Below are 21,857 nucleotides of genomic sequence, written 5' to 3'. Positions count from 1 at the left end.
CCCTAAATGGTCTGGAAGGAATTTAATTTCTTGAGAAGTCAAACAGGGCCTTCCATCATGTACAGGTACTTTTCCCCCTCCCCACAAGAAGAGGAAAAAAATGACCAGCACAAGTCAGTCTGCATGAATAGAGCAGATTCAGCTTGTATGTCAGGGAACTTCACTCAAATGCCAATCACCAGAATTCTAAGCTATCCAGAGGTTTGGCTGGATCACTGCCAGTCAGTTCTATGACTGATATCTTTTTCTTCAGACATCGCAACATTCAAAAATAAAAGGAAAATATGTTCAGTCGTTGCCTCTTCAGCAGCTTTGCAATTTTCCAAGGATCAGCCCCTCTCCTACTCTTAGTCCCCTAATCTCCAAGCAAAGTAATAGTTTCTCCTTGCCTAGGCAAGGAATCTGTGGTTAATAATTCAAGAATCCTTGGTCTCTTAATCTTTATCTGCCACAAATAAACATGTAGGTTAGTTAAATACAAGACCCCATGTAAAACCCTCTTTTCTCTCCTCTGTCCCTTCCATCTTTCAAGGTGTCATAGATAGTGAAAATATAAGCTCTTAATAATAGTAGCCTGTGACTCTCTCCCCTCTAAATTTCATTTTCAATCAATTCTATCTTTCATCCACATCCATTCTCTAGCAGTGTCCGAGCACCCTTATGCACCTTCCTTCTGTTCTTTTATGTAGAAGGTCCTAAGCCCAGTCCTTATCCTATGTACCCCTTCCTCAGTGAAGCAGGCTACAAGGACTCAGCCTAATTTGTACCCCTTAACTAACAGGCATGATTCATTTTACACTTTTTGGTTTTTGGCCAAAGGAATTGTAGAATAGCATAGACTCTTCACAAGTGTCTCTGCTCACTGCTCCTGATGACAAATACACAAACTATGTTTTATGTAAAGACTTTGCTACCACTCTCTATAGGTACTGAAGCTAGGGGCATTCAAAGCTAATAAATACCCAACTCTGTTCTAGATGGCCCCTAGAAACCCTAAGGGGGTTGACTGGGCAAATGCAACCAGACAAGCCTCCAGGTTTTCTGATAGCCATGGACCTATCCTCTGCAACAGACACTTTAGATGCTTCTCACAATCAGGTGGAACAATCACGTGGATCATATGAAACCAAGTGGATAAAATGAATTACATACTGGATTTTGAGTCATAAAACCTGGATTCCATGAGTATCAGACCAACATTCAAGTCCCTGGCTCTACTATAGATGAGTTATAGTTTTAGGTAAGTCTCTCCTTGCCTGCACTGAATCTTGTTTTCTTCCTCCCTTTTACAGTAGGTATGGGGGGGGGGGGCGGTGGTGGTGCGGCACCTGGGGGCTCAGTTGTTTAAGCACCCAACTCAATTTCAGCTCAGGTCATGATCTCATGGTTCGTGGATTCGAGTCCCCCACTGGGCTCTGCACTGACAGCATGGAATTTGCTTGGTATTCTGTCTCTCCCTTTCTTTCTGCTCCTCCCTTGTGTTCATGCTCGCTCTCTCTCTCTCTCTCAAAACTAAATAAATAAATATTAAAAAAATAAATTAGCTCTTTGGTTACTTGCAGTTTACCTGTTAAGGATATTATAATAAAGAAATAGTAAATGCTATAAGATGAAAGAGGTAGAAAGAAAACCCAAGTTCTAGTTCAGTCACATAAAACCTTACACTTCATTTCAAGTGACTCCCCTTAACTCTTTTTTTTTAATTTTTTTTAATGTTTATTCATTCTTGAGAGAGAGAGAGCATGAGCAAGGGAAGGGCAGAGAGAGAGAGGGAGACACAGAATCTGAAGCAGGCTCCAGGCTCTGAGCTGTCAGCATAGAGCCCCATGTCGGGCTCTAACTCACAAGCCGTGAGATCATGACCTGAGCCAAAGTCAGACACTCAACCGACTGAGCCACCCAGGCACCCCTAAGTGACTCCCCTTAACTCTTATAGGCACCTGGTATTACAGGGTCTAAGGTAATGAATAGCTGGTGCTGCTTAGTCCTTTTGCATCACCCAGCACCATCTGTCCTTTCCCTTGTCCTACTCCATCCATACATGACTACTTTCAGTTGTTCCCACAGAGCACACTATTCTGACTCAGGACTTTATATACCTAAAATATTTAGCCTCACCTTCATCTAACACTTTTTTTCCCCCTTGGATAGCTCCCTTAATCTTCTAATACTCAAATGAACGATAGCATTTTCATAGAAGCTCTCCCTTACTTACCCTTATTATTTTGGCTTCCCTCTTTTTTTTAATGTTTTCATAGCAAATTATGCAAGGTATTATATAAACCTTGGCAGCAAGCACAAGTCTTACAATCATTTAAGCGTCTCTGCCCTCTTCAGTGAAAACAGAGAAACTTTGTCTGCCTTGAGCTCTGGTATGACCCCAATACCTAGCTCACTTGCTGGCATATAGTACATGCTCAGTACAGATGTAGTAACTAGTCCTCTTCTGAAATCCTCACTACTTTCAGACAGCTACAGTTATTTATATACATTATGTGAAAGCACTTCATAAACTGCAAAAGTAAATTGCAAATTGCTATAAAAACCCAAGTCACTACTATTATCCATTTATGTTTTGAATTCCAAAAATCTCAAATTGTAACTAAATCTCTATGTGCTGAAGCTATGGTTGAGCTTTTATTTATTATTATTATGGCTTAGAAGTGAACACTTCTCAGTGAGTACTACCATCCCCTGCTAGACAAGGAAGTATGATATGATGGTGGAGACCAGTATCAGAATATTTTGCAGTGTAACAAATTACCCCAAAATTTAGTGGCTTAAGACAAGAAACATTTATTATCTGTCACAGTTTTAGTGGGGAAAGAATTTGGGAGTGACTTGGCTGGGTGTTTCTAGCTCAGGGTCTTTCATGAGGTTGTGGTAAGATGTCAAGGTGGCTCACTCACATGAGTGACGAGTTGGTACTGAACAAATACCACAGTCCCTACCACATGGGCCTCTCCACAAGACTGCTTAATGTCCCCACAACATGGCAACTATCTCTCCTCACTGCAAGGGATCCGGGGGCGGGGGGAGGGGGGGAGGGAGGACCGGGAAATGGAAGATACAATGCCCTTTAAAACCAAGACTTGAAAATTGCACATCATCACCTCTGTCATACTTGGTCTGACAAACAGACAGGCCCTGGTTCTTTGTGGGATGACACTACACAGGGCATGGCATCAAAAGGCAAGGAACATTGGGAGCCATCAGGTCTGTATAAAGTCACCAGCACAGTGCTTCATACACAATATGTGCTCTAAAATAAATATTTAATGGAATCTATGGATGGAATCACAGATGAATTGATAAAAGGATAGGCCAAGGAGTGGATGTTACTTAGGATCTGATGCTAGTAATGGAAAAATCAGAAGGAAAACTGAAGCAATTAATGAGACTACACACAGATTCTTCCCAAACACCACAGCAAAGACTGTTACTACTGTTTGGGGAAGAGATGTAAAAGAGGGGTTAGTGAGAGTGAGAGAGGACATGTGCCCCTGGAGTAATTCTCAAGCTTCTGAACCCAGTCTTACTTCTTCTTAGCCATCTAGCATAGCTGAAAACAAAATGTATAGATACAATGGACTTTTCTTTTACATTAAAAAATTTTATAAGAGGCTTAGAAACTGCAAAAGCCGATTGTTTTCATTATTCTTGTTATTGAAATACATAATTCAGCTACCCTCATGAATGTTATGCAAATGCATTAAACAATACAGGGGGGATTTGAGCTTTTAGAATTCTTGGCTAATACAAGCATTAGTATAATTATCATTTCAACGTTCTAATAATAACTTATTTACATTTTCTTTGACACTGTTTTTGAAAGAATTTTTAAATAGTTGAGTAAATATTTGTAAATTATGACCATGAAACAGTAAAGGCCATTCAGAGTAGGAAGGGAACATTGCAGACCAGAATTGATTACTTTAATATCCAGGTTTATTAGTTCACTCTAGAAACAGTTCTGACCCTATTGGGGTTCATGATCTAATGAACCAAGAGTAGGACAGTATTTCAATATAAATCAACCTTCCTCCACATAGACAGCACATCAGACACCTGGTAGTTATCCTGAACACCTCCCTCTCTATCACCTCCCTTACCAAATCCATCAATATCTCCTAAACCCATGCAAAACTCCATTACCACTACCCTTTGTCATCAAAATGACACACACAAGTTTCAACACACATATCACCATGACTCTAATCTGTACTCGCCTTTACAACCAGACTGATCTCTTTAAAAACAAAGATCTACCTTAATACAGGAGTGCTGATGCATAGGGGCACTTGTACCCCAATATTTAGAGCAGCACTTTCAACAATAGCCAAATTATGGAAAGAGCCTAAATGTCCATCAACTGACAAATGGATAAAGAAATTGTGGTTTATATATACAATGGAATACTACTTGGCAATGAGAAAGAATGAAATATGCCCTTTTGTAGCAACATGGATGGAACTGGAGAGTGTTATGCTTAAGTGAAATAAGTCATACAGAGAAAGACAGATACCATATGTTTTCACTCTTATGTGGATCCTGAGAAATTTAACAGAAGACCATGGGGGAGGGGAAGGGGAAAAAAAAAGTTAGAGAGAGAGGGAGCCAAACCATAAGAGACTCTTAAAAACTGAGAATAAACTGAGGGTTGATGGGGGGTGGGAGGGAGGGGAAAGTGGGTGATGGGCATTGAGGAGGGCACCTGTTGGGAGGAGCACTGGGTGTTGTATGGAAACCAATTTGACAATAAATTTCATATTAAAACAAACGAACAAAGATCTACCATGTCTCTCCCCTTCTCAAAAGTCTTGTATGGCTTTTTACTCTTGAATATGCACTGTAAATAAAAATCATTAACATAACCTATGGAGTCATGTATAACGTGGTCCAGATATAATTCTCTGTTTCACCTGATAATACTCCCTCTTCATGCTCTGTGTCCCAGCCTCTTTCAGTCCTCAAGTATACACTCTGAACACTTTATTCTGTAGTCTACCTTGTATAGAATGTCTGTCCTCATATCCTGTCTTACAAGTCCCTTCTTTTTTAAGTTTATTTATTTACTTTGGGAGAGAGAAAGAGAGAGAGAGAGAGAGAGAGAGAGAGAGAGAGAGAGAGAATCCCAACCAAGCTCCATGCTGTCAGTGCGGAGCCCAAAGCAGAGCTGTAACTCATGAACTGTGAGATCATGACTTGAGCTGAAATTAAGAATCAGATGCTTAGCTGACTGAGCCACCCAGGCACTCCATAAGTCATTTCTTCAAGGAAGACTTCCCTCAGTGGAAAGACCTTAGTGGAAATTAGTTCTTCCTATTATGGATTTTATAGCACTATGTATCTCCTTGGTAGCTCTTATCACAACTATAACTTTTATTCTTCATGGGACAAATTGAGTAGGGTTGATCTCTCTTTCCCCCCATTCTTCCTACTCCACCCCATGGGCCTAGACAGTGAATACTGTGTTCACTCTTATGTTTCCAGTGCCCAATACTGGAAGCTTCCAGCTCAACACAGAGCTGATGTACACTGTCGTGCACATGGCTTGAAGAAATGAAGATTTCAAATACATACAAAGAATGTAGCTTACATTATGGAAGACTTTGGTACCCTTATTTAAGAAAAATAAAGTAAAAAGCAGAAACATAATGTCTTTCTTGATGAGCTCTGTCAATATCAATGGCAAGGATAAAAACAGATAGAAGCTATTCTGGACAATCAGGAAAGCGGGTATTCCAATCCCAATTTAGTTGGGAGTTTTTACAGATTTTAAAATCTTTCTAGACAGGCTGGAAATGTAAGTTTGTTGATGGTAGCTCTTTTTCATTTAGAAGGCCTTCAAACACTCAGTAGAGGAAAGAGGGAAGGGGAGACTTAACAGGAAGGGGAAAATATAATGCAGCAACACAATGCAGAATAGATTCACTAGTATCAATAAAACATTTTCCACTACCTACATACAGACCATTGCTAGTTAAACTTCACCAAGTAAAGCCAATTTCATTAAAAATAAAAGCAGGATGACTGCCTAATGCCTCAACTTTGGGTAGAATTAAAGACAAAAATATCCAGTACTTTTCAGAAATATAGGAAAGCACTAGAGAAAATTCCATTAAATGTATAAGACCAACCCAGATAATGCAAAATGAAACAAATATATTCATATTGAAAGTATGGACATCCAGAACTAATGTTCTGTCTATAAAAAGTTAACAGCAGACATTCAGGAATAGTGAGTGACAGCATTGACTATAGGTAGAAGTAATTTCTTGTACTTCCATTCTTTTTAAAAGGATTTCTATGCTTTCTATCCATTTTAACAAATTCTAAACATGAACTCCAAATTTCTATTAGGACAGTTACATATAAAACAAAAGAATTTTAATGAGTTTTCTTCCCCCAAAATACCCAGAGGTTTAAACCCACATTAAGGATTAATGACCTGTCAGCTTGTACTTAAAGGAAAGAAGAGACATTTCAGTTGTAGAAATTTAAAAATAAAAAAGTCTGAAATAAGAAAACTTATCATTTTTCCCTTTTGTGTCATAAAAAGAACTGACCTGATGTATTTGCTTTAAATTGGCCAAAAGAAAAACGTATTAAATGGTTGGCCTTTTAAGCAAAAATTCATTCTGGGCAAAATTTTATGACAAAATTAGAAAGCCTGGTCAGAAATACTCTTTTAGTCACTTAAATGATATAGCATTAATGTCAGAGTCAAGCATAGAATAAAAGGGAGAGGCTATTTACATTTTAGATTTAACAAAATGTCTCCAGCGACTGCTGTAACATGGAAGGAGCGCCTCACGCTCTTAACCAAGCATGTCTGGTGGTAGGTGCCATAAAATACTTGAATAGCTATTTCAAACCATCAATGCAATTTTATCCCTATTTTTTAAAGTCTTATCTATTTCAAGTAAAAGTTAATGCTCGGTTTTCTGATTCATTTACACTTGACGCACGGCCATGCCCGAGAAGCTCTATTTGAGGTGCTATGAGTCTCTTTTCTTCCCCTTTGAATCAAGAAGTGATGTTATGACAGCAGGAGACAGAATCCAAAGGCTGAAAAGATCAAGTTGAATTTGAAACTCAGAACCCTCAGTGTTTAAATAGATTCCAAATTTAGAACCCTGTATTTTCCTAGCCCCAGTGTATGTGACACAAGACACCAAGAAAACAACCCATGGAAAATCACGTGACTGCCACAGTCAGACAGTGTTTCGTCTTCCTTTTTGTGGTCATGCACTCATATAAAAGAAGTCAACAGATCTCATATTCTTCCTTCAGAAAGAGACAATCTCCATTGACCAGACTGAGCAACATTAATCTTAGTCCATACTTGCTCCATGAAAGCTTCTGTGTGATGGGAGAAAATAAAATCACCCTGTTCTGCCTAAAAAATGTAAAATAAATCTGGATATTTCAGTAACTTAATTTTTTAACATTTCATATAAGTATTTAGTGCCATAGAGAAACAGAAGCATTTAGAGGAAAAAAAAGTTCACTGCACCTGATTTTAAAAAGACAGTATGTACCTGAATCAACTCTTTTTGAAAGCATTTTTGCTCTGCCAGTCCTGCTCTGAGCCAGGAATGGTTACAGGGCACATGATTAAACAAGAAGGTCCTGGAAACATCTTAAATCCTCAATAAATCTTTATAACACTCACAGTTCTATATACCACTGGAGTACACATTAAAAGGTTTCCATGACATAGAGTTGACCTAGCACTTTCTACCTTCCAGGTGCTTTATGCAGTCACTGACAGAAGTGTGTAAAAATCAATTTATGTTCAATAAGGTAAATGTCAATGATATCTTTAAACATGATGAGCCAATGGCATAGTTTATTTCCAGACATTCAAATTTTGATAGCTGATGACCTCAAATATTATTTGGGCATGATCCAAAAGTTCAGAGACATTTAATAACCTATAATTAACTGGAAGAAAGTTCTAAAGTCATGACATTCTCCTACTCACAAGACTTCTGTGGCTCACAACTGCCTGCAGAAGGAAGGCTCACTGCCATACGGGGCATTTCAGGTCTTCCAAAATCTGGTTTTAAATGCCGTTTTTAGCCTAATTTCACTTACCATCCATCACTCATGCTTATGCTCCAAACAAACCTGACTATTCCTTGCTGGTGACTACATGCTACACTTTCTACCTCTATCTTCCAGTACTCCCTTTTATCCTTTCTGTTGACTCTTTGAGTGTAAACTGGGACAATCTATTCAGAAGGCAGTTTGGTAGGATGTGTGTCAAGACCATTAATGTTATTTTAGGCCTTAATCCAATAATTCTACTTTTAAGTCTTAGAAATAACCAGAACTATAGATTTTTTTAAATGAACAACAGCATATTTTATAAAAGCAAAAGAAAAAAAGACTCTGGAAGGTACCTAAAAACCCAAAGTTAGAGGATTATATTAAAAATCAGTTTTCAGAGCACCTGGGTAGCTCAGTCAGTTCAGATTCCTACTGTTGATTTTGGCTCAGGTCACCATCTCATGGTTGTATGATCCAGTGTGTCGGGCTCTACACTGGGTATGGAGACTGCTTAAGATTCTCCCTCTCCCTTTCCCTCTGTCCCTCCCCACTTAAAAGATAAAAATAAATAAAATAAATAATATTATATTATTCATATAATGGCTTGTTGGTTAGCTGTTCAAACAATGTTAACAGAGAGTTTTTAATGATAATGAGAGAAAGAAATATTTAAGACACGTTAAGTGAATTAGCAGGATAGAAAATTGCATCTACATATGCAATCTTAACTATGCAAAAAATATCAGAAAAAAGACTAAAAGAAAATATATAAAAATAATATTGGTATTTCTAGCTCTTGAGACTTGGGATGATAGTTTTCTGCTGCTATTATAGGCTTTGTAAAACTTATGCATATATTCCTTTATATTTAGAAAAAAGAACATACTAGAAAGATTTTTTTTTAATCCTATATTTCAAGATGCTCATATGCCACTCCCTCTGTGAAACCTTCTCAAATGATCCTTGATGGAAGTAATTCCTTATTTCCCTGTTGTTCCGTAATATATTGTACTGCAACTACTTTTTAATCACATTTTCTTTCTGGCATATTTTTTGAATTTTTAATTGAGAAAAAAGACCTAATATAGATCCATGTCTTAAAATTTCTAAAAACAGACACAACTTAAGAGGTATAGGAGCGCCTGGGTGGCGCAGTCAGTTAAGCGTCCGGCTTCAGCCAGGTCACGATCTCGCGGTCCGTGAGTTCGAGCCCCGCGTCAGGCTCTGGGCTGATGGCTCGGAGCCTGGAGCCTGTTTCTGATTCTGTGTCTCCCTCTCTCTCTGCCCCTCCCCCGTTCATGCTCTGTCTCTCTCTGTCCCAAAAATAAATAAAAAAAAAAAAAAAAAAAAAGAGGTATATATATATATACATATATATATGTGTGTGTGTGTGTGTGTGTGTATATACACATATATATACACACACACATATATATATATACTATGTATGTATTATCTAATATATATGTATTAGATACTACCTGTAATACAGCTTTATTTTCAACATCGTCTTGGTAAGTAGAAGCACATCTGATTAACATCAGAGTCTCCCCTACAAATCAAGCATCAAGCCTACCCTCACAGCTCTACATCTGCAGTTTGTTTGAAAACTTATGCCTTAATTATAGACTGTCTTCCCACTAAACGCTGTATTAACATTATGGAACAAGGTGCTAAAATGTATGTAGGGGTTAAAAAAATAAACTAGTAATTTTATCATAAGCACAGGAAGAAAAATCATGGCATAATGTTCCTAACAAGCCTATTCTGTTTTTTTCCTCCAAACTGGATGTTTGTATGAATTAATGTTATAAATTTCTACATAACATCTTGAAAATTTCTCAGCTTAGTCTTTGGACATTAATATTTGCTAAAATTTACTATGTGTGTGTGTGTGTGTGTGTGTGTGTGTGTGTGTGTCTGTGTGTGTATACATTCTTTGTCATAACTAGGACATTGGAAGGAATTGCCAGGTAAAATACATAATACTTATGTATATTTTAATTTCAAATAAACAGTGATTCTTTTTTTAAGCACATGTATATGTATATCCCATGCAATATTTGGTCTAATATTTTTATACTAAAAAACTGTTTGTGTTTATATGAGATTCAAATCTAACTAGGAATCCTGTATTTTTATTTGCTAAATCTGGGAACTCTGGGTGGGAGAGTGATTGCATATTTAGAGATTCTACAATCTGGCTAAATAACCTCTCAAACATACCCCCGGGTAGCATTTCATTTAAACTCAGCAGATAGCGAACTGAGATATCTGAATTCTCCACATCCTTCTAAACCAAGTTTAAAAAAGAAAGTCCAATAACATTGATGCCAAGAAATCACCAGGAGTCCCTAACCTCTCCAAATTCCAGAGCCTGAATTCTTGCCAAGTCTGCATGGTAGAATTATGTACAAATTATCAAGCTCTGTTGTGTCTTACAGTTTTATTTTTATGCATTTATACTTAACAGAGGAGCCAGGAATGTTTGACTTTACAAGCTCAAAAATTTTTCAGAGTACTTAATGCACACTAGAGAACCTATTCTAATGTGCCCTTGTTCTATTATAGAAGAACAGTAGAGAGGATATGTCTAGCATTTGTCATCATTGGTTTCTCACTTGACGTTAAGATAACTACTTTCTTCAGATTTTCTTCTTAATAACGTACTTTCATTTTCCTCAGTCCATTTTTTATGGATCTTCTATGTCCCATAGGCTGCTTAAAATCAACATGCCATAAAATGAATTCTTTTTCTCACCTTTGTTCCCCAACACTTCCCCTTTTCCTGCATTCCCAGTCATCCATCCAGAAATCTTAATAAGGAAACACAGATTTATTCTCAGGGCACCCTCTTCAACCACCCCCTCTTCGACCCCCGTAACTTATCAGTCAAATCTTTTCAGTTTCACCTCTTAAATACATGCGTTAGTGGATCCTTATTCTCTGTTTGACATCCCCAGTGTCCCTGCCTTAGCCCAGGCACTCCTGGGCTGTCTCCAGACCAGTGTTTCCCAAATTTCAGTGTGCTCACGAATCACCTGCACATTTTGTTAAAATTCAGGTTCTGAGGATGGTGCCCATGAATTCCCATTTCCTGCTGGTCCAGGGATGCACACTTTGAATAGCAAGGCTCTAGGTTATTTTTATAGACTCCCAGCAAGTCTTTCTTCCATTCCAACTAATCACCACATTTCTGTCACTATTCTGGGTAAAATTTTCCTATGACTCCTTCTGCTACTGAATTATCAAGACCTAGGCCGCCCAGGCTACCAATCATAACTTCACATGCAGCCCCTCTCCATCCTCCAGACTCATGTTCTAAACTCCATTCCCCACACCACTCCTTTCTGCTGCTGAAACTCTTCTTTCCTATTTCCAGGCCCTTTGCCTAAAATGTCCTTAGAGTAATCTTCTTTGCCTGAGTGGCTCCTTCTTCCTGGTGAAGTTCAAATGTCACACTTTCTCTGTGAAACTATCATCCCCTCAGCACCAACCCCTGGCACCTGTTATAATTACATGCATGAAGGGGCGCCTGGTGGCTCAGTTAACCTTCTGCTCAGGTCACAGTCTCCCAGTTCATGAGTTTGAGCCCCATGTCAGGGTCTGTGCTGAAACCTCAGAGCCTGGAAACTGCTTTGGATTCTGTGTCCCCCTCTCTCTCTTCCCCTCCCCCTCTCTCACTCTTTCTCTTTCTCAAAAATAAACATTAAAAAATTATATATAATTACATGCACCTCCCATAACTTTGGACATGCATTGATTACAATAATATACAGGGTTTTTTGTGTACTAAGTACTATTGTCTGAATTTTATGTGTAATCCTCAAAACAATCCTATAAGGTAAGTACTCTTATGTCCCCATTTTACAGACCATGAACGAAGGCACCATGAAGGAAGACAGTAAAGATCCTGACTTTATTCAGGATCACACAATTCATGCAGAGCCAAGTTTCAAGCCCAGACAACCTGACACAAGAGTCTGTCATCTTAAACACTTCATCTCACTACCTCTGTGATTATATCTCACTTCAGTTACCTGGTTGAACCACATGAAGTTGCTGGTATTTTACCCTCTTTTACATGTACAGAACACCAGTCTCCTCAGATTCAACTTTTCCAATAAATTAAGAATCGTTCATAGGCAGATGCCACATCTCTTTTTTCTTCCTTCATAAAAACTCCCTAGATTTAGCACAAGTCTGGCATATACCTGACACTTACTTTGTCTTTGTTAAATGAAGCAAAGATAGCAACAGCCTTATTTATTGAGGAATGAATGCATGCTGGGCACCGTACCAGGTGTTTCACATACATTTTCATGTTTAAACCTCGTTACAACCATTTATTGTGGATACTACTATTTTTGTAATACCGATGCTACCTCTATGCCTATGGACACACAAGCAGTAATACAGCAAACTAGTAGCTAAAGCAAGCCTATCCTAAGACACAAGTTTTCAGCTTTCAGTGTTGAGAACTTGAAGAATATCTGTTTTTCTTTTCTTTTCTTTAAGTTTTTTATTTATTTTGAGAGAAAGAGAGAGAGCACAAGCATGGAAGGGGCAGAGAGGCAGGGAGAGAATCCCAAGAAGCCTCCACACTGAGAGCACAGAGCTCTATGCGTGGCTTGATCCCACAAAACATGAGATCATGACCTGAGCCGAAATCAAGAGTCAGCCACCCGACTGAGCCACCCAGGTGCCCCAGAATATCTACTTTTCTTACCAAGTCAAACCTGAGTTCTGGTTTTAAAAATCTCACATATTCTGGAATGAAGACATAGTTTCCTTTGTTGGCTCTTCTGTAATTCTTTTTATTTTTAAAATCTTGAAACATACATGAAAACAGAGATAAGAGCATAATAATCTTCCATGGATCCATCAGCCAGCTTCCAAAATTATCAGTAGTATGCCATTCTTCATTTCATCTACCCTCTCATCCTCTGTTTATCACTGTTTTAAAATAAGTTCCAAATATCGTATCATTTCACATGTAAATACATCAGTATGTATCTCTAACAGATTATCTTAATATAGCCACAAGAAAATTATCACACACAACAAAATTAATATCCTTGAGTATAATCTAATACCCAGTCTATACTCAATTTTCTTTGATCTCAAAAAAAAGTCTTCTTACAGTGATGTATTTGAATTAGGATCCTAGCAATGTCTACTCGTTACACTTGGTTCCCCCTCACTTTTTTTTTCTTATGCTGTTTATTTGTTGAAGAACTGGGTGCTATGACTAGGGGCTTAATTAAATTCAGGTTGAACTATTTTTGGCAAAAATCCTCATAGGGGCTGCTACGTATGTTCTATGGCACCAATAGGATGCACATAATATCTGGTGGTCCCAAATTTTGTGAGATTAAGATTCATCAGTGGGTTTAAGAATTGTCAATCTAATCCACTAATTATTCTGTTCCTAAAAATTTTATTAAAATAGTTTTAGAAGCCATTGGCTTCCATTTTTAAGAACCAATATTTTAAGAGTTTTTTAAATGATTTTTTTCTAATTCTATAATTTCTTTTGCATTTGTAAGTTGGAATTCTTATTGATTATCAACCCCCTGTTGGGTTGCTCAGTGAATGGGTGAGGGTATAAACACAAAGATAGTAAACATCTCATTCAGCACTGGCTTCAAGGTAAAGTTCTCTATTCTTAGAAATTATTATCCATATCAAGACAAACAAAAAAGCCCTCCATTAAACTATAATTGACATAGACGTCAAGTACCAGCAAGGTACCTGGTTCTTCACAGAACATTTTTTCACTGATCCAATGAACATTTATCTTGTTAAAACTAGGTGTTTGCTAAGGAAGTGAACTTTCTTTTAGGCATCATGGATGAGGTATTTGATGACCTGCTGTTTGACCAAAACACCAAGTTTGGAGATCTATCAAAAAAATAGAATCATAGTTAAGTGGTTATATTACCTTGGAGAGTAACTTAAATATTTTCCCCATTACATTAACATAGCCTACTGTACAAAATATAGCCTTTTTCTTTATGGACCTACATAATAAGCTGCTATGCTGGGCATTGTGTAAAAACTTATCATCTAAAACATTTGCACAGAGTATCAGATAAAGAAATTCATAACATCAGGGAGAAGAATGTAGCTAATGAAAGTACATTATTAGTTCCTGCTTGCCTATTCATTGGCAAAAGAAATTGGGTCCCCAAAAGAAACATACAAGGGAAATTTTAAATGTTGACAGCATTTGAGGAAATTAAAGCCCAGCATCTTGGCTCAGAACCAGATATACATGTTAGAGGTCTCTACATCCTCAGGATATTTCTAGTTAGTATCTATATAACTTGCTCTATTCTATTCACCTGTATTTAAAAGGCTCTTGATGAGTATAATTTTAAAGCCATATGATTTATCCATCCTTGCCAGTAGCATGAGACATTAGAAAAAGCCTTACCCTAAAATCCAGCAGACATAGCTCCTAATTTCCACACCCACACTAATTACCTGTTTTTGGACAAATCTTTTCCTGTAAACATGAAAAGAATGGATTAGATGATGTTAGGTCACTCCCAGCTCAAACTGTCTATAACTTTGTTAAGTGCCATACACAGAAAAGTACACGATTGAAATCAGTCCAGTGAAACCATGCCCTAAGCAACACCAAAAGACCATATGTTCTCCTCGAACTAAACTATATTTAGATCTATTATGATGAACACCATATTCCACACAGCCTTACTAGCAGAAAAGTAACCTCAGACAGCAGCAGGTATGGTCCATCTCAGAGAAATGTACACCCTTCAACCTACTGGCATTGAATACCCGAGACAAAGAGAACAACAGAGTTTGAAAAGATCTGGTATAAGTCACAATATTGCAATATTCTGTTTCATAATTTCACATTTTTCCTTTAAGAGTCATTCAAAACATAACAAATTAAAATGTTCAAGTTCAGAATACAATAAAGTTGGTCCCTCCTTTATCTTTCAATGTATGTTTGATTCACAGTAGTTCTGTAGAAATACTTTCAATCCAAAATTGGCTTCTCAGGTGTCAGTCTTTGCAGAATCTGCACACAGCCTCTTCCATGAGGAAATGTCCTTTCACAATCCCTAGGCCCAGTATTTACTCTAAGACCCTTGCCAGAGATGATCTGACCAGAGGTGGAACAAAAACCAAAGACAAGTAATTTAAGCTTAGCAATCAACTTCTGAAGGAACCTGTTATTTAAAATAAAAATGGAAGAGGGCTTCTCAAGAAATAGCTTCTGGAAAACCCAAAAGACTTTTTTTAAACACTTTGTTTTAAGTTTACCTATTTATTTTGAGAGAGAGTGAAGGAGGGGCAGAGAGGGAGAGGGAGAGAGAGAGAGAGAGAGAGAGAGAGAGAGAGAGAATCCCAAGCAGGCTCTAGACTGTCAGTGAGGACCTCAGTGAGGGCCTTAAACTCACAAACTGTGAGATCATGACCTGAGCCAAAATCTCAGCTTAACTGACACATAACGGATGAGCCACCCAAGAGCCCCTCCCCCAAATACTTTTAACAGTTATTTGGGAGAACTGAAAAAATATCAGAGGTGGAACTGTAAGACTTGTCATAAGCTTGAAGTATGAGGGACCAAAGACCATCAGTTGAGAAAAACAGTTGGTAGAGAAGGTGTAATGGAGGTAAGAGAAAGGCAAAGCTTCCATCAGAAATGTTGATGTGGGAGAGAAGAAGTCACCAAGTAGTCAACAGAGAAGCCAGATTTCTCACAATGCTCCCACTGAAATTCAGGGCCACATGGATCTTTGCTCTATATACTCTTTTGCTTGAAATAATCTGAGTAAGTGATGGGTCTCTACCCATTCAACTAAAGTTAAGCAACAGGTTTAGTTTAGGAACAATTTCACAGTCATACAAAAGAGGCTATGACTTTTCTCACAGCGCAGTCACATGAGAAACTTCCAGTGATTCCATATGGACAAGTACCTGACATATTAGGAGAAGAGAATGTGCACCAAAACTAAAGAGATTAAAGCTTTTCTGCTGGTGTCTATGGGAGACTCTGAAAACACAATGTTGTACTTCCTTGAAAACCAAAGCAGATAAGAAGGAAGTAATAACAACTGGATTCTCTTGACAGCAGAGAGGCCTTATCTGGCACCTAGTTAGGAGTGGTCAAAAACAATAGAAATTTCAAGGGAAATGTCAAAATTTAAGGCACACAAGGAATCCTCTATACCTAATCCAAAGAGAGGAGTTAGGCTACAGTGAGATCTGAGGGAGAAGACTGAACCAAAAGAATAGGGTTTTTTTTTTTTTTTTAATTTATTTATGACCCTATAATCCACCAGCTATGGCCCTAGAAATGGAAATCCACTGTAAAGGTATTTCTCCTAAAACTCTGGTAAAAGCAACAGTGGACCAAGAGATGGTATCAGGTTATTCCTTAAAGTATATGATGGGAACACCTAAGCATACCAGTAAACCCAGGGCTCTTTAATTAGATTCGAGCAGACAATCTGGATTCTACATTTAAATTTTTCTGTTGTCTCATACTCTCCTTGGTGTTTCTGGCTTTAAAAATGCCAAGATCCCATATTGCATGCATGCTTAAAAGATGGATGTAAGACAAACTCTTTCAACAGGTGGTAACTAGACATTGTGGTGACCATTTCATAGTGTATATAATTATCAAATCACTATGTTGTACGCCTGAAACTAATACAATATTACATGTCAATTATTCTTCAATTAAAAAAAAAAAGACAAACTTTCCTGGGAAATACTTCCGAGAGTGAAGAAACGAACAGCATAATGACAACAAAAGCACATTTTGCTTATTTTGAAGGGACAACAGTGGGTTGGAATTTATCCATCCTCACTCTCCAGGTCTCTCAGAATAATCATTAGAAAAAAATACGCCAGGTCGCATCTGCTTTGAGGTACAGTTTTATAAACCAGAGGTAATCAGATTGTAAAGAGTTCTCAACAAAAGTTTCCTGTTTTATCTCTACTGCTTGCTACCTGTAGTCCAAAGTTTAAGGGGACTCTTGAAGTACACTTGCAAAGTGGATCCTGTCCAGCAAATAGCAGAAGAGGATTCAATAAAATGACTGCCCATGCCTCCCAGAACAGGTGACAGGAGTGTCAGGTAAATAAAAAACAAAATAATCCTATGCCTCCTGCTCCTTCATTTATTTCCAGCAAAAGCTTTCAAATTCTGCTTTCTAAGGAGCATGGCCTGCACGTTTTTTCTAAGCGTGGGCAGCAGTTGACTGGCTCTATTAATAAGATTACGAATGAAAATGGACCACACGTCATCTGCTTTGAGTTCTGGGCTAAAAGAGAAACTCCTGCCTTCATGAATTGCCAGTCAGCAAAGCATTCAGGTGATGCTTTGATTTTCTTGATTTTCTCTTCCCGTCAGGAATTTGGAGTAGACATTCAATCCAGCAGGGAAGCTACAGTGTTTACTAACTGCAATGGCAGCTACAATCCCTCGATTTGAGATATGCCTTCAACTAGGTGATGCCAACTTTCCTTCCAGATGGCTGTTAAGCACCCACAACCAACGACTGACACAGCTTCTGGCAGCAGTTGGGAAGAGCTGTGAGCGATGTCACATCCCGAGGAGAAAGCCAGCAAAATCACATTTTCAATACAGTTATTCTCAAGCACAAGAAGAGTTCTATTTTTATTAACAGGGCCATTTAAAATAGGCATGAAATTAATTTATTGCTACACTGGTTAAAAATATTTACTTTTTTATTAGTTTTGCAGTTGGCATAAATCTGTTTTGCTGTAAGAAATCAGGATGGCGAGCAGGCAATGAACAAGGAAAGACTACATAGCCCCATCAGAGCAAGTGTTTGGCAAGGTTATTGGTACTCCTGCCCAAGAAGCGAGCAGTTAGGCACAAAGCATGTGCTAAATCCATAATTTCTGTGCTCTGGATGCAATAGGAAGACTAGGGAGACTCTTAGCTCCATGCAATGAAACTCAGATAAACATTTCCCTTGTCCCTTGCACAACTTCTAACTGGCAGTGAGCAGTTCTACCATTAAATAACTGAAGAAGCATAACTTACTCATTTGTTTTGTGGCCATTTGTTTTGCTCTTTTAATTTCAATGGGCCATCAGTTTTTAACCGAGTTCTCTAAGGGGTTTAGAATTTGGGCAGGCGAGTTAAAGCAGGGTAAGTAGCGTTCCTAAGGAATTACCTCCAGGTAAGCAGATAAAGCATTTGCTGGTGAAGTTTGTGTCAATCTGTAAGAAGGATGGATTTCCAAGAGGGCAACCCCTCTCTCCAATCAGAATCATTCTGAGGTAGTTTTACTGCTTCTGAAATTCTTTCCCTTTACCAGCCCTCATACTACATCTTAATGGTTTTCATGCCTTATTAGTCATAGTCAAAGAGTGCTTCTTAAAGTCTCGTCTTAGTCCTTTTTGCTTCCTTCTTCCACCATCAATGAAAATGGCAACGTGGACATGTAAATGTAATACTTTCATAAGTTTAGTTTTCTGGTCTCCAGCTACTGTATACTCATTCCATTGTCCATTCTAGCACTTAACTAGGTGCATAGATATCCAACTTCCTAGTGAGTGGGCACTCTCAAAGAGCTCCATGAATTCAGATGCAATAATTGAATATAACACACATAAAATAGGGCTGATTCTTGCCTTGAGATATAGTTTCTTACAGTTTTAACATGTTGCTTTTCTCCTTCCAACTGAACAGTGCTGTTCACTAAGACAGCAAAAGATTCCACGGACCCAAAGTTTAGACCAGGAGCTGACAGTTTTCTTTGCAATGTGTGATAGAGAATTGGTTCCATTTTGACCTTCAGAAGCTTGACTAATCCTGTTTTAGATTCGGAAGTCAATGTTTTATCTTGCTTATAAAGTCAGAAGATTTAGTTCAAATAAAAATCAGAGATAGGGATATGCGGGTTGGTTAGAATTCATAACTTGATTAAGTATCTACCAAAACCATTTCTAAAACATGATGCTGGAACTGTGTTTATTTTCACTTTTAATAACATCCTTTCTGCGTATACAGGTATACATGTCATTTTTTACAACTAGGAAATTCAGAAAAGTAAATAAACAGAAAGCTTTCATAGTCTCAGAGATAAGTGGAGGTATATATTTCCAGTCTTTTAAAATATGTGCATATACATATATACATACATACACACATTTTTATTTTTTTAATGTTTATTTATTTGTTTATTTTGAGAGAGACAGAGTGCAAGCAGGAAAGGGGCAGAGAGATAGGGAGAGAGAGAATCCCAAGCAGGCTCCATGCTGCCAGTGCAGAACTGGACACAGGGCTCGAACCCACAAATGGTAAGATCATGACCTGAGCTGAAATCAAGAGCTGGACGCTTAACTGACTGGGCCACCCAGGTGCCCCCATATATACATTTTTTTAATAAAATTGGGCTTATGCTTGACATATTGTTTGTGTATCAGGAGCACTCCCAATTATGTGAAATATTAATATTATTCCATCAACTTTATTTTTAAATTAGTTTTAAAGTTTCCAGTTAACATTCTTCAGAAGACCAAAATACTAATCTTTAGGTGTACCTGGGTGGCTCAGTCGGTTACGCGTCCGACTTTGGTTCAGGTCATGATCTCACAGTTCAAGAGTTCGAGCCCTGCGTCAGGCCCTGTGCTGACAGCTCAGAGCCTGGAGCCTACTTTGGATTGTCTCTCTCTCTCTCTCTTTCTCTCTCTGACCCTCCCCGGCTCACACTCTGTCTCTCTCTCTCTCTCTCTCTCTCTCAAAAATAAATACACGTTTAAAAAAATTAAAATACTAGTCATTGATGAATATCTGTAAAAAAAAAAAATCACATTCAAGCAACTGATGGCTTAAGGAAAAGAAAAATTCATCATTTCACTGTACCCAGAGCTGAATCCAAAGCTACGGAGGCAAAGGAAAGTGACTTCATTAATTCCTGTAAGGAAATTAACCAATCTTTTAAAACCATGAATTTTTAGAGATCCCCTTTTGTGGAGACATCCTGTTACTAAAATGCTTTTATCAATACTATTCATCTGCATAGCTCAATTCTACTGATTTTTGAGGACCAATCTTTATCGGGGCAACTGCTCCAATCTTTTCTTAGAAAGGCTCTTTCAGCTCTTAGGAGGAAGCTGAAGAATAATGGTTAAGAGTATAACGTTGACCTTGAGCAAGTTATTTAAACTTTGTGCACTTCCAGTTCCTCATCTGTAAAATGGGGATAAAAATATTCTCTTCCTCAAAAGATGGTTACAAGAATTAGAGGTCAATATATATCTAGCACTTAGAATGGTGCCTGGAACACTATAGGTATTCAATAAATGCTATAACTCTCATTTGGTCATTAATCACCTATTGTTTTGCCTTTTTGTTTCTTGGCAACTATTTTCATTTTCTCCTTTTCTGTAGTATTACTGTTCGGGCTCAACCCTCTTTTTATGTAAATACTTCCATTTTTCCTTGCCTGTGCTCTGCTCTACATTTTCTTTCTCCTTTCTTCCTGGTGGGAACCTATGGACCTTTACAAAACCTGATTATGCCCTCTAATAGTCTAAGGCTTTGCACTGTCAGCCTGAAGTTAGAGAGTAGTCTAGCAGAAAAGTCAGCCTCAAAAGACTTGGTCTGTGCATCCGTTTCTGCTAACAGGCTCTCTACCCCATGTGACTCGACCCATTTTATAATCTTTGCTCATTTGTTTTCACCCTTGGGCTGAATGTCCTGGGGCTCAAAGAGCCTGTCTCTCAGGTAGCAGTTGAGCCAAAAATAAAATCTAGTACTACATTCCCTGGTACGCTATTCTAATTACTGAAAACAGCCAGAGGAGCGAGGAGAAATTGAGAATCACACAGGCTTCCCTCATCTCCGCAACTGAGTGTTATAAGCAGAGGTGAGGAGGCCCTACCATGCACCTAAGGGCAATTTCCCACACAGCTAGCTCAGCAGTTGTGAGTGGTTCTTCCTCACCAACCAAATCTCCTTGCTAGAATCGTTTTTCTCTTTTAGAGCCTCAAAACACCAAAGCACAAGGAAGCATCGAGTTACAAGTATCAGAGCCCAGCTGAGTCCCTGTGTGTGCATCTGTGTATCCTACTGGGAGAGTATATAGGATTCCTGTAGTTATAATTGGTGCTGCTGCCCTTCGGCTTAGAATTGCATTACTTGAAAAGCAGAGGGGTTGCTGTTGTACTTATGATCATTAATATTTCAATCCAGAGGGGACTGTTTCCTAAACCCTAGGAGAGGTAACAGAGGTTAGCATGGTGAAACGCAGCCAAAATGCCATAACCTGCAGCCAGATGTGTTGTGAATAACAATGCATGGAAGAAATAATAAAAATGGATAAAAAGAACAAGCTTCTAGTGTTAAAAACCTTAGCAAATTGAGGTTTTGTTTAAGTACGTGGGAACTAAATGCCAAAGAAAAGCCCCCTGACCTAAACAGCTTGCTGAAAGTGGCTGTACATAATTCAACAACTCCGCCAGGAAAGTTACACACAAAAGGTTGAGAGGAGCTGATCTAATAGATCAACTAATGGCCTGGAAGGAGGTTATAGAACCAGACATCTCATCCCAGACTCCTCTCCCTCTCCCCCTTTCCTTGACATTCCCTCAGGGCCCCATTGCCTTAGAAAAGGAATTTAACTTACATGGTGCGGAAAGGGTAATAAATACTTGCCGACAACCTACCATTGGAGGGTGCAACAGAAATGATACGGGTCCCAATAAGCGGCTGCTTCCAACCTGAGAGCACGTCTGTGACCACACAGTGCCCTCTCCCTTGCACTACTTCACATCAA

At 38.4% G+C, this 21,857-nt stretch overlaps 1 protein-coding gene and 1 long non-coding RNA gene across 2 annotated transcripts in view; one reads left to right on the top strand and one right to left on the bottom strand.

Moving 5' to 3' along the window:
* Positions 1-21,857, bottom strand: part of NXPH1 (neurexophilin 1) — a 295,708-nt gene that overhangs the window by 143,401 nt on the left and 130,450 nt on the right. The gene's annotated exons all lie outside the window — the stretch shown is intronic.
* Positions 15,609-18,114, top strand: LOC109263749 (uncharacterized). The gene is made up of 2 exons (XR_008420201.1): positions 15,609-17,179; positions 17,456-18,114. It is a non-coding gene; the product is annotated as an uncharacterized LOC109263749 (long non-coding RNA).

The sequence above is a fragment of the Panthera pardus genome, unplaced genomic scaffold (assembly GCF_024362965.1).
Source record: "Panthera pardus isolate Hobbes unplaced genomic scaffold, ASM2436296v1 HiC_scaffold_8, whole genome shotgun sequence".
Lineage (NCBI taxonomy): Eukaryota > Metazoa > Chordata > Mammalia > Carnivora > Felidae > Panthera > Panthera pardus.
The sequence above is the reverse complement of the archived record's forward strand: the minus strand, read 5'-3'. Positions and strand labels throughout refer to the sequence as shown.